The following is a 16894-nucleotide window of genomic DNA, read 5'->3' on the forward strand; positions in this document are numbered from 1 at the left end:
GCTCAGAGCACCTCAGGAGACTGGAATGTTAGAATAAATTCTGGGGTAGATGGAGTTGTAGGAAGATGAAGAAATCAAAGATGTATGAGAAACAAAATTAGCATGTGGTTCTGCAGTTTAGCAGATGTGGAGTATATTTGTGTGTATAGACACACAATCTGTGTACAGTATACACATACACCTATAAAAGGTGTTTGCATTACAATAATGGATAGTACATATGCTAGTTCTCTCTTCCACTCCCACTCTCTCTCTGCATTTATGTGTAGAGTCTGCATTTACAGCCAAAGATTATGTATTTTCTATTTTGGGCCAAATTCTTCCCTTAGGTACATATGCACATGTTGGTGAAAATGGAAGATGCATGGAGATCCAAGGGCAGAATGGGGCTTAAAACCTTAATGAGCATTACTATGCCAATGTATATGATGTCTGTTAAATGATCAGGTAACCTAACTTAGACAGGGCAGTCAGAATAAGGCATAGGATACGTAGCAGAGACCCATTGAGGAGCAGGTGGTAAGAGCACTCCTGTTTATGGAGAATGAGAGTGTGACCAGAACACTGGATTAGGACTTAGGAGAACTGGGTTCTATGCTTCGCTTGGCCACTGGCCTCTGGGTGCCTGGGGGCAAGTCACTGCCCTGCTCTGTGCCTCAGTTTCCCCCTCTGTAAAATGGGGATAATGATACTGACCTCATTTGTAAAGCACTGTGAGATCTATTGGTGAAGAGTTCTATATAACAACTAGGTATTATGGCTTCCTTGAGACTGCCCCTGGAATACTGGGTTCAGTTCTTGACATCTCAGTATCAAAAGGATGTTAGTTGGAGGGAGATCAGAGAAGAGCAATAAAAATGATTGGAGTGTTGAAGGGATTGATTTGTATGAAAGGACCCATTAAAATGTATAGCTTGGGTAAACGATTAAGCAGGGAACATGACCATGTACAAAGACTTGGAGCAGGGGTGGGCAAACTTTTTGGGCCACGTCTCGGTATGGAAATTGTATGGTGGGCCATGAATTTGGGGTTCGGGTGTGGGAGGGAGTGAGGGCTCTGGCTGGGGGTGCGGGCTCTGGGGTGGGGCTGGGAATAAGGGGTTTGGGGCAGTGATGAGCTGCCAAAATCTTAACAACGGGTTCCCTCCTCACCCCACGAGGGGGTCGTTGCCCACCCCCGTCCCCCGGGACTCCTGCCCCATCCAACCCCCCCGCGTTCCTTGATGCCCCCACCCCAGGACCCCTGCCCCATCGACTCCCGTCCCCTGACTGCCCCCAGAACCGGGCAGGAGGGTCTCGTGGGCCACCATAGTGGGTGCCCACCCCACCCCTAAGAGCCAGAGGCACCTGCCGGGGGGGCGAGGTGGGGAGTCCCGGCGGTGCTTACCTGGGTCAGCTCCCAGGAAGCATCCAGCAGGTCCCTCTGGCTCCTAGGGGCGGGGGAGCGTAGCTGGGGGGGGAGCAGGGGGAGCGGCCGCTCCCCACTGATCATATCAAAAGTGGCGCCTTAGGCGCCGACTCCCTGGGTGCTCCAGGGCTGGAGCACCCACAGGGAAAATTGATGGGTGCAGAGCACCCAGCGGCAGCTCCCCACCCCGTGCCCGGCCCTAGCTCACCTCACCTCCCCTCCGCCTCCGCCTCCTCACCTGAACGCACTGCCCCACTCTGCTTCTCCGCGCCCCGCTCCCCCTGGCTTCCCGCGAATCAGCTGTTCGGCGGGAAGCCGGGGAGGACTGAGAAGCAGGCCGAGGGTGGTGGAGGTGAGCTGGGGCGGGGAGCGGTTCCACTGCCCCTCCCCGGTTACCTGCTGCGGCACGGGCGGCCCTCCTTGCGCCCCCTCCCCCCACCCGAGCTCACCTCCACCTCCCTGGGCCTGAGTGGGAAGCCGCTGCTTGCTTCTCAGCCTGCCCCGGCTTCCCGCGCAAACAGCTGATTCGCTGGAAGCCTGGCGGGGGCGGAGAAGCAGAGCGGGGCGGCGCGTTCAGGGCTGGAGGTGAGCTGGGGCCAGGGGTGGGGCGGGGAGCTGCTGGTGGGTGCTGTGCACCCACCAAAGTTTCCCCTTGGGTGCTGCAGGGCTGGAGCATCTGTGGAGTCCGCGCCTAAGGCACCACTTTTGGCCAGTTAAATTTAGAAGCCCTTTTAGAACTGATTGTCCCTCGCGGAACAACTGGTTCTAAAAGGGCTTCTAAATTTAACAACTGGTTCTAGCGAACCGGTGCGAACCGGCTCCAGCTCACCACTGGTTTGGGGTACAGGAGGGTGCTCCAGGCTGGGACCGAGAGGTTTGGAAGGTGGGAGGGGGATCAGGGCTGGGGCAAAGGGTTGGGGCATGGGAGGGGCTCAGGGGTGCAGGCTCTGGGCGGCGCTTACCTCAAGCGGCTCCCAGAAGGAGCAGCATGTCCCTGCTCTGGCTCCTATGCGGAGGCATGGCCAGGTGGCTCTGTTGTGCGCTGACCCATCCGCAGGTGCCGCCCACGCAGCTCTCACTGGCCATGGTTCCTGGCCAATGGGTGCTGCGGGGTGTGTGTGTGGGGGGACATCACTTGGGGCAGGGGTAGCGTGCGGAGCGGAGCCTCTAGGCTGCCCCTACACGTGGGAGCCAGCTTTGGGACATGCCGCTGCTTCCGGGAGTCTCACGGAGCAGCGCCCAACCCTGCTCCCTGGCTGGAGTGTCAGAGCGGGGCAAGCCCCAGTCCCCACTCCCCAGCAAGAGCTTGAGGGCCAGATTTAAACAGCTGACGGGCTGGATGCAGCCTGCGGGCCGTAGTTTGCCCGCCCCTGACTTCGAGGGCGTGAACCAGTGTGATGATCAGTTTTTTTAGATTGTATCCTCTTTGGGGATAGGGCTATGTCTTCCTCTGCATTTGGAAAGGGCTTACTTAGCACATTTGTGAGTACTACTCCAATCTAGATAATAAATGAGGATAATATTAACCATACTTAAGAAGGCCTATTAGATTGCATGTCTATTACAGTGAGATCTGTTAGATGATGGAAGCGGTGGGAAAGCACCCTTCCTAGATATGTGTAGAACTAAACTAGACAAAACGAGGGGGACATTTCAGCTTTGGATATGGCTTTTGTATGTGCCCTAGTACAGCTTTTCCATATCTAATGCCTTTGGTTCTAGGGGGGTTCAAATTTATTTTCTGAAAAAAAAATCAAATTTTACCAAATGAATGTGTAGTCAGGAAGCCTGATATCTTGTGGAGGCAGTAATGGCTGCAGGATACAGAGAATGCTATAATATCCTCTCCCTTCCCCACCCTATGCTCTATCAGAGTGAGAGTTTTCTCAGTAATAAGCAATCTTCCTTTAAAATATCTTTGGTTATAGTCATTATGGTATTTGCAATAGGCGTATAATAGGCCTCTGCTATACTGAGTTCCTAGTTTTAGGTTTAAACTGATAAAACCCCAGTGAGGCAAAGCACTGATTATTGGCTTTTAAAATGTACTCTGCAAATATTTTCTTGCAGAAGATGTTGGTGGCCCAAAGAATCTCTTATTCATTGGGAACATATCTCTTGGAGAGCAGGCTTTAGAGAGGCCAATTTTTTACATAGTTTCTGAAAAACAATTTTATAAACACTGATTTTTGTTTTTAAAAAAATTCACTGTCCCATTTAAAAAAAAAAAGAAGCCACGATACCATCTCAAAGTGAACACAAAAAATAATCAACAAAACCCTAAACTGCTTCCTTTTATTATATTCCATAGTTTTGTCTTTAAGAAGTATAAATTAGTAATCCAATATTGCAATCTCTAGGTAGACAAAGTTTACGTAGGCAAAACTCCAGTTTATTTCAATTTAGGGACAGCAGGACAGGGCCATATAGCAGGATAAGTGAATCTGTGGATTCTGACAGCATCCACTGTTGGAAGACTGCATACTGAGCTAGATGGACCATTGGTCTGACTCAGTATGGCCCTTTGTCTGTGTTCTTATTATATTCTTAGGAGCAAGATTAAGGCCCTTATGGAATAGTCACAGATTCTGAGAGGTTTCAGAGTAGCAGCCGTGTTAGTCTGTATCCGCAAAAAGAAAAGGAGTACTTGTGGCACCTTAGAGACTAACCAATTTATTTGAGCATAAGCTTTCGTGAGCTACAGCTCAAATAAATTGGTTAGTCTCTAAGAAGAAAAAAGAAAAGGAGTACTTGTGGCACCTTAGAGACTAACCAGTTTATTTGAGCATGAGCTTTCGTGAGCTACAGCTCACTTCATCGGATGCATAGCATATCGTGGAAACTGCAGAAGACATTATATACACACAGAGACCAGGAAACAAAACTTCCTCCCACCCCACTCGCCTGCTGGTAACAGCTTATCTAAAGTGACCATCAAGTAGGGCCATTTCCAGCACAAATCCAGGTTTTCTCACCCTTCCCCCCCCACACACATACAAACTCACTCTCCTGCTGGTAATAGCCCATCCCTCTTTGAAACCTCTCTTTATAATGCGCATGATAATCAAGGTGGGTCATTTCCAGCACTAATCCAGGTTTTCTCACCCCCCCCACACACCCCCCTCCAAAAACCACACACACAAACTCACTCTCCTGCTGGCAATAGCTCATCTTACAATGTGCACAGCAATAATCCAAGTTTAACCAGAACGTCTTGGGGGGGGTTTGTAGGAAAAAAACAAGGGGAGATAGGCTACCTTGCATAATGACTTAGCCACTCCCAGTCTCTATTCAAGCCCAAATTAATAGTATCCAATTTGCAAATGAATTCCAATTCAGCAGTTTCTCGCTGGAGTCTGGATTTGAAGTTTTTTTGCTTTAAGATAGCGACCCTCATGTCTGTGATTGCGTGACCAGAGAGATTGAAGCGTTCTCCGACTGGTTTATGAATGTTATAATTCTTAACATCTGATTTGTGTCCATTTATTCTTTTACGTAGAGACTGTCCAGTTTGACCAATGTACATGGCAGAGGGGCATTGCTGGCACATGATGGCATATATCACATTGGTGGATGTGCAGGTGAACGAGCCTCTGATAGTGTGGCTGATGTTGTTAGGCCCTGTGATGGTGTCCCCTGAATAGATATGTGGGCACAGTTGGCAACGGGCTTTGTTGCAAGGATAGGTTCCTGGGTTAGTGGTTCTGTTGTGTGGTATGTGGTTGTTGGTGAGTATTCGCTTCAGGTTGGGGGGCTGTCTGTAGGCAAGGACTGGCCTTTCTCCCAAGATTTGTGAGAGTGTTGGGTCATCCTTCAGGATAGGTTGTAGATCCTTAATAATGCGTTGGAGGGGTTTTAGTTGGGGGCTGAATGTGACGGCTAGTGGCGTTCTGTTATTTTCTTTGTTAGGCCTGTCCTGTAGTAGGTGACTTCTGGGAACTCTTCTGGCTCTATCAATCTGTTTTTTCACTTCCGCAGGTGGGTATTGTAGTTGTAAGAATGCTTGATAGAGATCTTGTAGGTGTTTGTCTCTGTCTGAGGGGTTGGAGCAAATGCGGTTGTATCGCAGAGCTTGGCTGTAGACGATGGATCGTGTGGTGTGGTCAGGGTGAAAGCTGGAGGCATGTAGGTAGGAATAGCGGTCAGTAGGTTTCCGGTATAGGGTGGTGTTGATGTGACCATCGTTTATTAGCACTGTAGTGTCCAGGAAGTGGATCTCTTGTGTGGACTGGACCAGGCTGAGGTTGATGGTGGGATGGAAATTGTTGAAATCATGGTGGAATTCCTTTTCCATGGGTCCAGATGATGAAGATGTCATCAATATAGCGCAAGTAAAGTAGGGGCGTTAGGGGACGAGAGCTGAGGAAGCGTTGTTCTAAATCAGCCATAAAAATGTTGGCATATTGTGGGGCCATGTGGGTACCCATAGCAGTGCCGCTGATCTGAAGGTATACATTGTCCCCAAATGTAAAATAGTTATGGGTAAGGACAAAGTCACAAAGTTCAGCCACCAGGTTAGCCGTGACATTATCGGGGATAGTGTTCTTGATGGCTTGTAGTCCATCTTTGTGTGGAATGTTGGTGTAGAGGGCTTCTACATCCATAGTGGCCAGGATGGTGTTATCAGGAAGATCACCAATAGATTGTAGTTTCCTCAGGAAGTCAGTGGTGTCTCGAAGGTAGCTGGGAGTGCTGGTAGCGTAGGGCCTGAGGAGTGAGTCTACATAGCCGGACAATCCTGCTGTCAGGGTGCCAATGCCTGAGATGATGGGGCGCCCGAGGAAGTTTTGTTTCATGGTCTCTGTGTGTATATAATGTCTTCTGCAGTTTCCACGATATGCTATGCATCCAATGAAGTGAGCTGTAGCTCACGAAAGCTCATGCTCAAATAAACTGGTTAGTCTCTAAGGTGCCACAAGTACTCCTTTTCTTTTTTCTTTTTACGAATACAGACTAACATGGCTGAAATTAGTCTGTATTCGTAAAATAATTAGACTGAAATTAGTCTCTAAGGTGTCATAAGTACTCCTTTTCTTTTTGGAGATTCTGAGAGATTTCTTTTGCTTTTGATGGTGAGTTCTCCAAGTTTAAAAGACTGTGGCCAATTTGCTGTAGAAACACCTGCATTTGTGATGTTTTTCCTTATGTAAAGACTATAGCATAGATTGCACCTGGCCATTGCATAGGCGGGAAGGCTGCGGGAAAGGTGAAAGAAACTTTTGCCAACATACTTGCACTCCTGCTAGATAAAGACCGAGTGCCAGGAGTTAGGGGAGTTCAGGGTGTGTTATTTCCTAGCAGTCCCAATGGCACATAGCAACACAAAGGATATGGGGAAGGGCAGGGAAAAGATAAGGCAGTAGCCCTACCTTGCCATTGCATCCATCAGCCCAGCTGGGTGGAGAAGGAAGCATGTTTCACCACCCTGTTGCAGCATGAGTTGCATCATGCAATTCCCACCCTGTTGCAGCAGGCTGGGGAGCCTCCAGGAGAGCTTGTTATTCCTGAGGCATAATACCTCTGGTGGGCAGTGCACTCTCACTCAGGGCTGTGCCTTAATACCTCTGTGATGGGAAGATAAGCGGGTTCCACTCTGTAGTGCTATCACCATTCCTGGAATCTTTCAGGAGTCCTGTAGATACTCCAGTTGTGTTCCCTGAAGGTATTCAGGGCTCTCTGCTTGCACCTCAGCCTCCATTCACCTCAGAGTTGTCAATTCCTTTCCTCTCACCACCTCTCTTACTCTGTGTGAGGCGTCAAAGCAGCCAATAGGATGTACTGGAGACTGAATATTTAGAGCTGTCTCTGCTGCTGCTCAGTGTGTAGAACAGGTGACTCATGAATGAAGGGATTTAAAAAAAAATTATTATTAACTCACACTCCCCTTGCACCTCAGACGATGCAGTGTTATCAGAAAAACTAGTTAAAGAAAAGTTCTCCAGTTTCCTCATTTTGCTTTATGTAGAAATGAATGTTCTCCTGCATGAAATATAATAAAGGCCAGATTCTGCTTTGTGAATACCTGGGTGTAAACCAGAAGGATCTCTGTCAAAGTCAATGGAATTACACTGGCATACATCTGGCCTGGCTGAGAAGAATCAGGCCCCAGGCATTCCCACACTGCAGAGACTGATAAAACTTTGCAACCCCTTTCAAATCTTCACAGCAGCATTCCTTGTGTGACAAGCTTTTTCACATTTCCCCATTCAGCTGATTGTGGGTGCTATTCTATTTTAAACCCACATGGAAGTATGATTTTAGGACCATCTGCTACCGGCCCTAACCCAGATGATACAGTTAGAGCCTACCCACAGCATCCTCTCCTCCTTCAGACAGTTCCAGGAACAAGCAGTGAGTCAGTCACACAGCTGAACTCATATTTAGCTAACCCTGATATCCTGCATATCGGAGAGGAATGCACAACGGCCTCTCCAGGTGCAACACACCCTGCTTGGAATAGACAGTTTGAGTAAATGTGACATCACTGCACCTACCATTACAAGGAATGAGGAGAAGGAAAAATGTTAGCAACTAATACTCTTTACTCATCTGTACTGCTTTTCATTTTTTGGCTCAACTGCATTACTCAGCTAAACTGCTGTCACCGGTCTTCCCTTTCAGCAAGCTGCAGAGATATTGCTAAGGCGATGACCCCACCCTCTCCAGAAATTATCTGTACATCAGTTTGAACATTGCAGTTTTTTGCCTGGAAGAGTTTACAGTTCTCCCACAGAATGGTTAGAAGGCCATTGTCTTCAGTCAGGGTCCCTGACTGATGTTGTCATGTTAGCGTTATTAAACACTGACTACTGCTGGGTGACTGTAAATCTGGAAGAGGCTCTTTGCCCAGTCCAGCTCCCTGTTAAGAGCCTCCAACCCTGAAATAAAGTCTCAGCCAATGAACTGTGTGATCAGTAACCTGGGTTTATAAGCCATTAGTCAGTATATTTTAAACCTTTTCTCTCTAATCCCTGAATGACCTGACAGCAGTTTTCAACAGGACATCTATTCATTTGGCAAGATTGGCAGAGTATGTCCCCCCCGTTCCCTGAGCTGCACTGTAGTGGCATGTCTCCTGGATATACTTACTACTCTGTGTTGTTGTCACCAGCAGGTTAGTGACTCATAATTATCTTCTTTTCATAATGAGGGAAGCCCGATATCCCTGTTGTGAATACTGTACTATCTAGCATGGGCAACATATTTCAACTGAAAACAACTCTTGGGGGTAGGGCTACACTGCATTGTAAACTTGGATCTATGGGACCCGAGCTTGTGGCTTTGGTATTTCCAAGCCCGCCCTTGAATGCCCACACTGCATTGTAAACCTGGGCACACAACTTCTGGACCCAGCTCTCCCCTGTACTGCACTACACAGACCTTCTCAGTTTGGGTCTGCGGCTTGAGCTGGGTCCATGCTGCCAAATGACACGGCTTGGACTTGAGTCACAGCAGGACTTGGTCTCTGACCCATCCCCTGAGGTGGGATCCTACAACCCAGGTCCTGTGTGGTTGCTGACTGATAGACGATCAGTTTGTGGATGGAAGAGGGGGAGCCTGAGTCAAAGCCCAGGCTTAGTGTGAAGTGTAGATATACCCTAAGGGCCTGAGGCCCTGTCCTGCTTCTGCACAAGTCAATAGTAAATCTCCCATTGACTTCAAAGGGGTCTGGATTGCCTAATCCACAAAACTCTCTCAGAAGTTAATGAGAGTTTTGCCTGCATGAGTGTGAGATTGGGACGTAAATATATTCATGTTTATACAACAATATAGATATGCATATGATGCTCCGAGGAGCTTCACTAGTATCCTGTTTTGATCAATGATGGTTTAAATAAGTATTGCAAACCTACTTATTGTTGCATATCTGATATTGAATTGGCTATAGTTCCCTTGAGTCAGGCGGGCTCTATCCTGCCTAACAGAAACATCCGCAGCTGTACCACAGTGAGCTCCAGGCTTCTTGGAGTTACTTCATCGCAGACTGACAGCTGTGTCCCCTGACCATTATCTGGTGGCCACATACTTCAATAGCAGTGTGAATGTACTGTATGCACTATACTACACTGTGGCCTGCCAGCTTGGCTTCCTCTTCCAGAGTATATCTTCTGCTACTCTTCAGCATCCTACAGTTTATCTGTGGTCAGCTTTCTTACCCATTTCCTGCCAGCTGCTACTGGTCTTTCAGTCAGCTCTGATAGGCATGTAGTCAATGATTAGCTTTTAGGTTTAACTGCATGATTTATTGGCTACAAACTAAGCAAATGCCATAATGCAGCTTTAAATACAGGATTTCCTAGCAATTAACATACTGTACATTTTTTAAAAATAAACTAACCCAAGGAACATGTCCTCTCCCTTTATGGCACATTATTAATTTTGTTTAAACATTTACATTAATGCAATATTATGGCTGTGACTTTACAAGCACAAAAAAGGCATGGAAATCTAAACTGTTTTTTGCAGCAGCAATTGTAATTCACTCCTCCAGCACAAAGAGCCAGATTGTGATGCCCTTGCCCACTTTGGGTAGCTTCTCACTCTGTGAATCGTCCCATGGAAATGTTACTGTGATGAAGAGTATTAGTATGTGACCCAGAAGTAGAATTTTATATCATTATATAGGCTGATAATTTTTCTGCTTACACACTTAGGAAGGTACAGTTGTTATTGTCTGATGGCCTATGTGGCGTGAGTTTGATAGTCTCAGCTTACCGGTGTTAGCACTGTTTGGAATCCTTGTTGGATGTCTTCGAGGAGAGGCCAATGACTGGCTGGAAATGGCAATCGACTTTGTCCTTCTCTGTCACTGCTTCTGCCAACTCAGAGCTGAGGTATATTGGCAGACCAATGTGGGAGAGCTTGCCCTGTTGCTGCCCTTTCTTGCACCTGTTGTTGTGGGTAAATATGGGACTTAAGAGTTCAGGGTTGCCACTCAAGCACTCTGTGCTAGCACTAAATTCACACAAAAACTTAAACCAGACCAATAAACCCAGAATAACTGTGATGCCGGTTAGCTGTCATAGAATACAATTTCTTCTCTCCCCAGACTGTCAGGAGCCTGGTTACTAGAGGAAAAGTTTATGAAAAAGTCCAGAACTGAGTAGCAGAGCTCAGTGTGCCATGGAAGTAGCTCAAAGGCATTTGCATACGAGTCCTTATTTTTTTTCTTTTTTTTTAATTATGCTTTTAGTTTTGATGAGACAGCTTGTCCTTGGCTCTTGCAACAATGGATGAGGCAGGATGTAAGGAGCCTCCCCCTCCCCTTTGTACACTGTTTGCTGGGGTCACAGACCCTATGCTCAGAGGCTGCTTCCTCTATTCACCTCGGAGGATGCACATTATCCCAAAATGGTGCAGGGAGGGTTAGGGGGTGGCTGGAACTGTGATCCTCCCCCTCCCCCTCTTGGCACTGGCTCATAGAGCAGGCCAGCTGCACCTGGGGAAAAGGAGGGATTGTGCTAAAGCCTGGTGCAGATGCATTAGAAGTTCAGGGACAGGTACCTCAAGAAGGCACAATTCCTCCCTGAGCTTCCCTGGGAGTGGCATAGCCATGCTATGCGTGGCTGTGTCTAAATGGCATAATCTAGCTCTGTGGTTGCAAAGAAGTTCTTCCAAACATGAAGGCAGGCAGTGCTGTCTTCCTGAGTCTGCAGCCAGACAGCTATCCTGAAAGGGTAGCACCAAATGAAATGAGAATTGCCCCCATTCATCTTGGTTTGATGTTGCCTCTGGAGCCTAATGACAACATAACTATCATCATTATTGCCTATTTCTCCGCTAGTCATTAGTCGATAGTAGGTATATTCAGAAAAAGGGCTTTGTCCAGTACAGTTGAGTATCATACCTATTAGATCATTTTATGCCTGCAATATGTTTATAAATTTTAAGGGCAAATGGACCATTATGATCATCTTGTCTGACTTCCTACATAATACAGGCCAGGAATCCTCACCCAGTAATTTCTGTATCTGTTGCTTTTGGCTGTATTAAAACTCATGTTGTTCAATAAACCCACCTTACCAAATGTTCCAGGTCATCTTAATTTACCACTCCACCAATCTGTGGCATCTGCAAACTTTACCATCAATGCTTTTAGATTTTCTTCCAGCTCATTGATGAAGATATTGAATAGCATTGGGCCAAGATCTCTGTAGGATCTCATTAAGACACCCCCATAGATGATGATTCCCCAATTTACAATTGATATCAGCTAGTTTTTAATCCATTCAGCATAGAATACATGATTTTGTTCCTGTGGTGGTCACAGGAAATGCTACAGAGACACACTGAAAGCGTGTCTCAAGAAAACTGATATGTACATCACAAGCTGGGAGCAGCAAGCCACCAACTGATCAGTGGTGCCACACCCTCCAATAGGGAGTGGCCCATTTCGAGGAGAAGTGCCTTGCTTTTGCAGCTGAAAGGAAAGAGAGAAGGAAGGAAAAAGAGAGAACTTTCTCCTAGCAGGCAGCTGACCCTCCGGGAAATGTCTGTACCTACTCTGGGTGGATCTGTGGTTTCAGGATCAGACTCATGAGTCATCTCAGGACCCATACATCAATCTGTGGCAGAGATCATCCTCAAATTGAGGGATTGCCGATGGTGACATTGATTTTGTGTAATTATAATTTTTTTCATGAGAACGTCATGAGAGACTGTCAGTTGCCTTACAGAAGTCTAAGTATAATATGACAACACAGTTACCTTTATCAGCTAAACTTGTAATCCCATAAAAAAAGAAATCAGGTTTGTTTGACAAGACGTATTTTCTAGAAAACCATGTGGATTGAATTTAATTATGCTATCATCTTCTAAATCTTTATTAATTACATCTCATATCAACCTTTCCCTGATTTTGCTCAGAACCAGTGTAAGGCGAACTGTCATATAATTACCTGAGTCATTCCTTTTACCCTTCAAAAATATTGGCACAACACTATCTTTTTTCAGCTCTATGGAACTTCCCCAGGATTCCAAGATTCATTAAAAATTGATGTTAATGGCCTATACCATTGTTAGGATTTTGTTCATTCCTGATGTTGTTAAACAATTCCTTCTTAGTGTCCTTAACCCCAGTGGCCACAGATTTTTGTTTTTGATACCTTTAGCGTCCCGTATTGATTTAGCTGCATTTTGTAACTGTGAATTTGTATGTAATGAGTACTTTCAAACTGTCAAATTCGGATCCAGATCCAAATTTCTACCACTGAGAATTCTAGAGGGTTCAGATCCATGGTTTTGTTGTAGAGAAAAGGGCTGCCATATAGTTTAAATGGAGGTTTGAATTCTGAACTCCCTGCTCCCTCCCCATGAAAGTCTGGGAGTGTTGACGTCTGGTGTTTTGTTTTGGATACATCTCTAGTTCAAGGGTTCTCAACCCTTTTCCACTCAAGATAAAAAAAAAATCCCATGTGGTTCATTACTGTGAACCCCCGGCCCCTGCCCAGAGCAGGTAGAGGGTCTGAGGCGCCTCACAACATACCAGGCTCCCTGAGTGGCTCTTACCGCTGCCTGGCTGGGAGGCAGAGCCTCAGAGGGATGAGGAGGAGCAGGAGGCACTCCTACCCAGGTTCTGGTGGGCCCGTGTGTTAATCTGCCACTAGGTAGATGGTGGTGGGGCTTCTCTCTCCTCCACTCCCACACGGTACTTAGCTCTGTCAAAGCACAGCCTGAAGAGGTTGTACAGCTTGGTTCCATATCCTCTTGAGGTGCCTTTTCCACTAGATCTGAGCTCTGTGTGGGGGAGAGAATGAGGGGAGTTGCACTGCAGTTGAGTTAGGGGGTGTGGCAGAGGCAGCATCAGAAGTAGGTTGAGTGGGATCAACTGCAGGAGTTTTTCCCCCTTTTTTGCTATTGTTTATTAGCTGGTGCAGTGTGACCCATTAAGTGCCCCTTTGCCACCCACTTGCAGGTCATATCCCAATGGTTGAGAAGTGCTGCTCTAGAAAAGAGGGGTTATTTATTGTTGCACATCATATCTGGATGATCATTGTTTGACTATTACAATAAATGGGGCAAAGTTATTTAGAAAGTTGTGACTATAGCTGGAAAAACACCATAAACCAGGCTTTCTGCTTTCCCCTCTTTCTTAGTAATTTTACTTTGATTTTCCATAGTTCATTCCCTTCTGAAGCCTGCTTTTTGTAGATAACATAAAGTGCTTGCTATAGTAGTTGATAACTGAATGTATGAAGCATGACATTTTCCTAGATACAGTGCACTACATGAACACTTTTACTTCCTATCAGAACCCATAAACAAGAGTTGAGTAAGAGCAAATAACTCTCACAGGTCTGTACAAGAGGCAAGGAATGAAACCCCATGGGGAGAGGAAGGATGCAGTGATGTCTACAAGGTGCTGATACATGCCAAGAGAATCCCAGGCCCAGGGGAGAGAGCTGTCTATTAAGCACAGCTTAGAAGTAGCTGACTAATTGACAAATGACTGGAGGTTCTCTTAATTTGGAAGGAGGAAAAGGTGTTTTGGAATCTTAGTCTCCTCCTTACTACTTTTTCTTTCTATGTTTAAATTACTGACAACATAATTTCCTGGCTCCTGAATTCATTTGTTTTGTTTTTCCCTGGGCACTTAAAGTGGAATTTTACTAAATTTCACTAAAGACTGGGACACCCATCACAGCTCTGGTCCTACAATCAGCTTGGTGTGGGTGGACCCTGACAACCAAGCTGAGCCTCATGGCAGGTCAGCTAACCTTTTCATTTCTCAGTTACTCAACTACCACTTGCAGTGAATAGTACTTGCCTATCTCAGAGGGGTTTTGTGAGGCTTAATAATGGAAGTGGAGCCTAAACTTCTTGTTGTGACTTTGCAGCTATGTTCAATTTCCCAATGCCTGACAGAGCTGCAGCATTATAAGTAGGGCCCCGTGTCCATCATGGAGGTTGCGGAAGTCATGGATTCCGTGACTTTCCACAACCTCCGTGACTTCTGCAGGGGCCAGTGCAGCTGGCTCTGGGGCCAGCTGCTCAGGTGACCCCTGGGACAGCCACACCAGCCACTGCTGGAGTAGCCCCAGGGACAGCAACACCAGCCACTGCTCCAGCGATGGTCCCCGGGTGGCCAGCTGGAGCAGCCGTGGTTTGAGGCACCGGGCGGCTGGTGCCGCTGGCCCTGGGCGCCCACCCCAAGCAACAGCCCTCTTATGGCCTCCCAGCACCGTCCCACCACCAACAAGATTTAATCACAGGTATTTTTGTAAAAGTCATGGACAGGTCACGGGTCATGAATTTTTGTTTGTTGCCCATGACCTGTCCATGACTTTTGCAAAAAATACCCATGAGTAAATCGTAGCCTTAATTATAAGTATATGGGGCTTAGCACAGATACGAGTGGCAAAAACAGGTAGAAATGTTGTTAAATTTATTTTAGTACTTAAAGTTGATTAGAGTTGGGTGAAAATGATTAGCTGAAAGGATTCAGAGTAAACCAATTTAAATTGTAATTATGTAGGGCTTGAGATATATGTGTATGTGTGTGTAATTATGTTCCTTTCTTATGTGGCGCTGTAGTAGGAGTGATTTGTTCTGCAGAGAATGGATCGGGAAGTGGGGTATGCAAACGAATAATTGCTTGGAGAGGTATACCACTTGCAAAATACTCAGGCCTTGTCTTCACTGCTATAAAGGTGTATTTTTTTTACCTCAGGGTAACTAATGCGCATGAGCTATCCTGAGGTAAAAACACTTGTAAGGCAAGGCACTTTAGTTTTACCAGGAGGTAAACTTGCCAAGGTCAACCCCTGGAGAGGATATAAGACTGTTTACCTCACAATTTACCTTATGGTAAAACCAAAGTGCCTTGCCTTCCATGTGTCTTTCCCTTGGGATAGCTCATGCGCGTTATTTACTTTGCGGTAAAAAAATGCAGCTATTTTAGCAATGAAAAGAAGGTCTTAGAGTCCACTGCACATGGACAGTAGCCAACTGTTCTTCCCCTATTCTCTTATGTTGCTGAAGAGTCAGAAATTGTTTGTAGGGCCCATTCTGTGTAATCTCCCTCTGTCTGGAATCCATGAACCTGTGAAGAAAGAAAGCATAGTAGGGAATTATGAAGTCATGGGAGAGAAAAAAGGAAGGGAGTGATGGCTTTCCTTTGCTATATAAGGGTGAAAGGTAGCTTCCATATGACAGTGAATGTAAAATGTGCCAGTATTTAAATGATTGCTAATTAGCTATGCACAGGGACACATTTTGCAAGGAAGCTGGAAAGGCATATCTTGGCTAGTGTATGCAATCACCCTTTGTATAAATGTAAAAGATACAGTCCTAGGTAGACAGCTGATGTGCTGTGACGGCTGCCGTCATGCTGACCAATATTGTATCATTGTTTCCTTATGCTCCCTCTGTTGGTATCCACCTATTGTCTCTTGTCTTATAATTAGATTGTAAGCTCTTTGGGGCAGGAAACTGTCATTTTATTCTGTGTCTGTACAGAGCTTAGCACAATGGGGTCCTGATCCAGGACTGAAACTCAAGAGTGATTGATTAATAATGATGAGTAAGTAGTGCAGTCAGCTGAAAGGACATGTGCCCGAGTAATCGCCTAAAGATCAAAATGGCAACCTGAATTTTACACTTGGTTAAAACTTATAATCGGAAATGGCTTTGGCAGCAATTTCTATTTGTGAAACGGGTGAAATAAATAATAAAACCTCCCCGCAGAGAGAAAAAGGAACCTTTCGATTTCTGTCGTCGTAACTCTCCATGTATTATTACAGAAAAGGGCTATGCTTGTAAGATGGCCAGGGAATTGAAAAGTGGTGGCGGTGGTGCTGACAGCCAATAACATTCTTCCCCCCGCTGGCCCACCTTCCTGGTGCTCCTCTGAATCCAAGGCCAGCTCTGCTGGAAATATAGGTGATTCATCAGTTAAACTGCAAGCACATAACACAGTACAGAAACACAGTCATAGACGTATTATTTTAATAACCTGAGTTTTTAGCTGTTGCGCTTTAAAAACTAATGAAGCAAATAGTATTATGACACAGATGTAGGCAGAGAAAATGTGTCAGAGAAAGGCAGTTAACCTCTGTATTAATAAAGTCTGTCAAATTAATAAAATATTTGTATATATTGTGATAGCTCATAAGTAAAATAAGAAGCTTTCAGGTACATGGCATGATTACCCACTGCCTTGCACCTTGTGGAGTTTCTCATACCTGTGAGAAGTGGGTGTACAACTCTGCTAAATTAAAGCAGTAGCATTTTACACCCAATTTATACAGGTACAAGAGTCAACCACATTGAGTAACTCAGTTCCATGTGAGATCATGCACAGCCTACTGGAGCTGTGGCTGGCATTATTTTCACATATGGGACTGCAGACATCTCTGTATCTTTGCTTATTTGATCAGTTAGCTCCTGGATATGTACAGTGAGAATTATTCCATTTTTTAATTTGTTTAAGTTGAAGTGATACGACCTGAGCCTACTTTCCTGGAAATCAGTCTGAGTTTTGCCTTT

Source organism: Natator depressus, chromosome 3 (genome assembly GCF_965152275.1).
Source record: "Natator depressus isolate rNatDep1 chromosome 3, rNatDep2.hap1, whole genome shotgun sequence".
Taxonomy (NCBI): Eukaryota; Metazoa; Chordata; order Testudines; family Cheloniidae; genus Natator; species Natator depressus.